Genomic DNA, 6000 nt, shown 5'->3' on the forward strand with positions numbered 1-6000 from the left:
TGTTTACAGATATCCACCACATTATCCCCTCAGGGTATTGCTAGCTTAGTTAAAACCATTGCAACAGTTGCTAGGATGCTGGGAAGGTGGAAGCATCCTAGTGACTACCTTCCCAGCGTGCCTTTTGCCTCTCCATCCCCTTTCCCGGCCAATCCCTTCCCTACTCGACATGTCCAGTTTTTGCCCTATAAAGCCCTCCTGCTTCCACCTCTCTCTCTCGCCCCCTTTTCACCTTGGTGACCTAATACGGGGAAGGGTTGTTGCGCACAGCGGGAGGCTGCCATTTTGCTATCTCCACGTGGCCCCAACCGCTGTGCTCTCACCCAACTCTGAGGTGTCCACATGAATAAAGATTTGTGTTCCCTCTCCGCTCCGATTTTCTCTCTCCTCTGCGGCGCAGCCTGATAACTACATTAAGGGCAACAAAAGGGAAAATAAATAAATATGAAAAAATTTAAAAATTAAAAAAAAGATATAGTTGCCAGTTGGGGTGGGGAGCTCAAAGATGAAAAGAACTCTTTACAAAACCTTGCAGCCTCAGGCCATGTGACTCAGAAACCTATGTCTAACTGCTGAAGAGGCCCATGGCAGCTAAATCTCTAGGCTAACTGTGGTGTGAGGAAGGTCATCTTCAGGGCCCAACTTCTCAAAAACATTGAACCATCCTCTATTTTTACTTTCACCTGCTCTTTGGTGTGCCAGGTGGCTTCAAGGCCTATACCTTCCCAGGATCTGTGAAATCTGCAGCTCATCTTTCTCCACCCAACAGCTTATGTTTCAGTTTTCCCAGTTCTGATAAATAATATATCTATCATATAGTTTCCAAAATGTTGACTTGTTTTGTCTGTCACTATCCCCTTGATCATGATTAATCTTTTTTATTATTAATCATTATTATTTCTTTTTAAAAGGATCAGAGCACAGCCCAGTTCTAGCTTTTGGTAGTCCCCAGTTAAGGACTGAATCTGGAACTTCTAATGCCTCAGGCTTGAAAGAGTGATGTGCTACCAGCAGCTATCCTCCCAGCCTAGTCAAGATCTGTTGTTAAAGTTTCAGAGGCTCCAGCTGGCTGGGCTAGCGTCGCGGCGGTAGACAGAGACAGACTCAGGGACACACGGCTGGGCTGAGAAGCTGCAGTTTAATCTTTATTCACGAACGGGCAAATCACCACACCATGTGCTTCTTCATCATTTTCCCTCTGCCGCTGCTGCTGGGACTCTGCACATCCTTAGCATACAGAGCGGGGAGAAAGAGGCGCGAAACTAGCAAGGGCCAAACCATTTCTCTCATAGGTAGGGGGAAGGGGACCAAACCAACACGAAGAATACCAACAAATAAAGAGAAGGGATCAAAACTTCGCTTTTTAACATTCAACCGTCTTTTTTTTTTTTTTTCCTCAACTGGAAGTATTGTTCAAATAAAAGTCAGAGGAAACTTATAACTATTATTTCCAAAAATTATATATATATATATCAGGAAATTAAACTCAGAGCTTCATACATTTACACTGCTGAATTGCTACCGTGACACAATTTCTTTTCTTTTTTGTGAGTGAACAGGAAAGAGACGTTAAAACACCACTTCGCCATTCATGGAGTTTCCCTGATGATGTCCATGGTATATGTGGTGTCAGGGATTGAACCCTGGACCTCACACACATTAAAGTGTTTGCTTACCCACCTCCTAGCCCCACTTTATTATTTTTTTAATATTTACTTACTAAAGAGAGAGAGAGAGAGCTACCAAAGTATCATTCTGGCATATATGGTACCACAGATCAAACTCAGAACCTCACACCAGCAAGTCCTGTGTCCAACCACTGCACTACCTCCCCAGCTATACTCTAAACACCTTTTAAAATATAATTGCCCAGGAATTTTGTTTTGATTCTTTCTAAATTATATTTCAACAAAGATGTGTATAATATTCACGATTTCCATGTAAAGACTACACAAATGATATGTTTTTTCTTGCAAATTCTGTTTTGACACTCAACGGGGGTTTTCTCTCCCAGTCAAGGGGGACTTTGTGTTCTGTGGCACCTACGAGAACTAAGATGTTAAATATGACCCAGGGATCTATGTCCCATCCTTCTGACCTGAAGGGTGTTTTGACTTTATTCATGACCACAAATAAGTCAACAAAAAGTATGCAGAGAGTGAGCTTTTTCATTGAGAAAGTATTTTCCCGTGCTGTTTTGGAGTGACCCCAGCTGAGGGTAGTAGCTTCCTTATCTGCCAGAATTGTTATATTCAATTCCTGATTGTGCTAGTGAGTATTATCCAGAGAAGCAAGACCTGTAAGACAGGCATGTCTCTATCTCTGTGTTTGTCTATTCATCAAATAAGATTTATTTTTATATCAAATAAAACTGAATCACTCATTCTGGAGGGAAATTCCAGCAAGGATAAATGTCCCAACTGGAAAACTGTCAGAGAGAGATTTCATGCTCCTTTGCTGAGCCTTTTGTTATCATCTTGTTTTCAATGGGCTAGATGAGACTTACAATGGTGGGCAGGACCATCTGCTCTGCATTGCTCAGTTCAAATACTGATCTCATCCAGAACGCTGTTCCAGGTGCATGAAAAATCATGCTTCACCAAATATCTTAGTACCCAATGACCCAAAGTGAGATGAAATTAACCCATTGCAGGGGCCAGACAGTGGTACACATGGTTGAGCATTCAAGTTGCCATGTGCAAGGACCAGGGTTCAAGCCCACAGGTCCACCTGCAAGGAAGAAGCTTTACAAGTTGTGAAACAGTGCTACAGGTGTCTCTCTTTCTTCTTATCTCCCTCCCCCCTCTTAATTTCTCTCTGCCTTACCAAATGAAAAAATAATTTAAAATATTAGCCAAAAAAAAAATTAGCCGATCACAGTAACAAGGAGACAAATTTCAGGACACCAAGAGACAAAGGCTGCTCTCTCTCTTTTTTTTTTTTTTCTATTTTTTTAAAATTTATTTCTTTATTGGGGAATTAATGTTTTACATTCAACAGTAAATACAATAGTTTGTACATGCATAACATTCCCCAGTTTCCCATTTAACAATACAACCCCCACTATGTCATTTATCATCCTTCATGGACCTGTATTCTCCCCAACCAACCCACCCCAGAGTCTTTTACTTGGGTGCAATATGCCAATTCCATTTCAGGTTCGACTTGTGTTTTCTTTTCTGGTCTTGTTTTTCAACTCCTGCCTGAAAGTGAGATCATCCCATATTCATCCTTCTGTTTCTGACTTATTTCACTCAACATGATTTTTTCAAGGTCCATCCAAGATCAGCTGAAAATGGTGAAGTCACCATTTTTTACAGCTGAGTAGTATTCCATTGTGTATATATACCACCACTTGCTCAGCCACTCATCTGTTGTTGGACACCTGGGTTGCTTCCAGGTTTTGGCTATTACAAATTGTGCTGCCAAGAACATATGTGTACACAGATCTTTTTGGATGGATGTGTTGGGTTCCTTAGGATATATTCCCAGGAGAGGAATTGCAGGGTCATAGGGTAGGTCCATTTCTAGCCTTCTGAGAGTTCTCCAGACTGTTCTCCACAGAGGTTGGACCAATTGACATTCCCACCAGCAGTGCAGGAGGGTTCCTTTGACCCCACACCCTCTCCAGCATTTGCTGCTGTTACCTTTTCTGATGTATGACATTCTCACAGGAGTGAAGTGATACCTCATTGTTGTCTTGATTTGCATTTCTCTGACAATCAGAGACTTGGAGCATTTTTTCATGTGTTTCTCAGCCTTTTGGATCTCTTCTGTGGTGAATATTCTGTCCAAGTCCTCCCCCCATTTTTGGATGGGGTTATTTGTTGTCTTGTTGTTGAGTCTGGCAAGCTCTTTATATATGTTGGTTATTATACTCTTATCTGATGTATGACATGTAAAGATCTCCCATTCTGTGAGGGGTCTCTTGGTTTGGGTAGTGGTTTCTTTTGCTGTGAAGAAGCTTTTTAATTTGATGTAGTCCCATAGGTTTATACTTGCCTTAGTCTTCTTTGTAATTGGATTTATTTCATTGAAAATGTCTTTAAAATTTATGCAGAAAAGAGTTCTACCAATATTTTCCTCTAAGTGTTTGATAGTTTGTGGTCTAACATCCAAGTCCTTGATCCACTTGGAATTTACTTTTGTATTCGGTGAAATACAGTGATTCAGTTTCATTCTTCTGCATGTTTCAACCCATTGTTTCCAACACCATTTGTTGAAGAGACTCTGCTTTCCCCATGGAATAGTCTGGGCCCCTTTGTCAAAGATAAGATGTTCATAGGTGTGGGGCCTCATTTCTGGGCTCCCAATTCTATTCCACTGGTCAGTGTGTCTATTCATGTTCCAGTACCAAGCAGTTTTGATGACAATGGCCCTATAATACAGTTTGAGATCTGGGAGTGTGATGCCTCCAGTTCTGTTCTTTTTTCTCAAGATTGTTTTGGCAATTCTAGGTCTTTTCTGGTTCCAGATAAACATTTGTAGCATTTTTTTCTATTCTCCTAAAAAATGTGCTTGGGATCTTGATGGGGATAGCATTAAATTTGTAGATGGCTCTGGGTAATATATTCATTTTGATGATGTTAATTCTTCCAGCCCATGAACATGGAATATCTTTCCACTTCTTTGTGTCTTTTTCAATTTCTTTGAGTAGTGACTCATAATTTTCAATATACAAGTCTTTCACTTCTTTGGTTAGGTTTACTCCTAGATATTTTATTGTTTTTGTTGCTATAGTAAAAGGAATTGATTTCTGGATTTCAATTTCTTCTAACTTAGTGTTTGCATAGAGGAATGCCACTGACTTTTGAGTGTGAATTTTGTAGCCTGACACCTTACTGTATTGCCTGATGATTTCCAAAAGCTTCTTGCTGGATTCCTTAGGTTTTTCTAAGTGTACTGTCATGTCATCTGCAAGTAGGGAGAGTTTGACTTCTTCTCTTCCAATCTGTATGCCTTGAATTCCTTGCTCCTGCCTGATTGCTATGGCAAGAACTTCCAACACTATGTTGAATAGTAATGGTGATAGTGGGCAGCCCTGTCTAGTACCTGATCTGAGTGGAAAACAGTACCAGTTTTTCACCATTGAGTATGAGGTTGGCTGTAGGTTTGCTATATATAGACTCCACTATCTTGAGGAATTTTCCATCTATTCCCATTTTTTGTAGTGTTTTGATCATAAAGGGATGTTGTATTTTGTCAAAGGCTTTCTCTGCATCTATTGATATGACCATGTGGTTTTTGGTCTTGCTTTTGTTGATGTGGTGGATCACATTGATTGATTTACATATATTAAACCAACCTTGCATGCCTGGGATAAACCCCACTTGGTCATGATGAACAATCTTTTTGATATACTGACGTATCCAGTTGGCTAGAATTTTGTTCAATATTTTAGCATCTATGTTCATCAGAGATATTGGTCTTTAGTTTTCTTTTTTGGTTGTGTCCCTGTCTGCTTTTGGTATCAAGGTGATGTTGGCTTCATAGAAGCTGGCAGGGAGTATTCCAGTGTCTTCAATCTTCTGGAAGACTTTTAAAAGTAGATGTATTAGTTCTTCTTTGAAGGTTTTGTAGAATTCCTTTGTAAAACCATCTGGTCCAGGACTTTTATTTTTGGGGAGATTTTTGATAACTGTTTCAATTTTATTAGCTGTGATGGGCCTGTTCATGTTATCCACTTCGTCTTTACTTAGTTTTGGAAGTTGGTAGGTATATAGGAAATCGTCCATTTCTTCCAGGTTCTCTAGCTTGGTGGCATATAGTTGTTCATAGAAGCCTCGCATGATATGTTGAATTTCTGTGGTGTCTGTTGTGATATTTCCTCTTTCATTTACTATCCATTTTATTTGGATCTTCTCCCTTTTTTGTTTTGTAAGTCTGGCTAAAGGTTTGTCGATTTTGTTCACTCTTTCGAAGAACCAACATTTACTTGTATTCTTGGCTGAAAGCCTTTCTCATTGAGCACTCAATAGATATCTTGCCATTCTCTTCTGG

Source organism: Erinaceus europaeus, chromosome 2, assembly GCF_950295315.1.
Source record: "Erinaceus europaeus chromosome 2, mEriEur2.1, whole genome shotgun sequence".
Taxonomy (NCBI): domain Eukaryota; kingdom Metazoa; phylum Chordata; class Mammalia; order Eulipotyphla; family Erinaceidae; genus Erinaceus; species Erinaceus europaeus.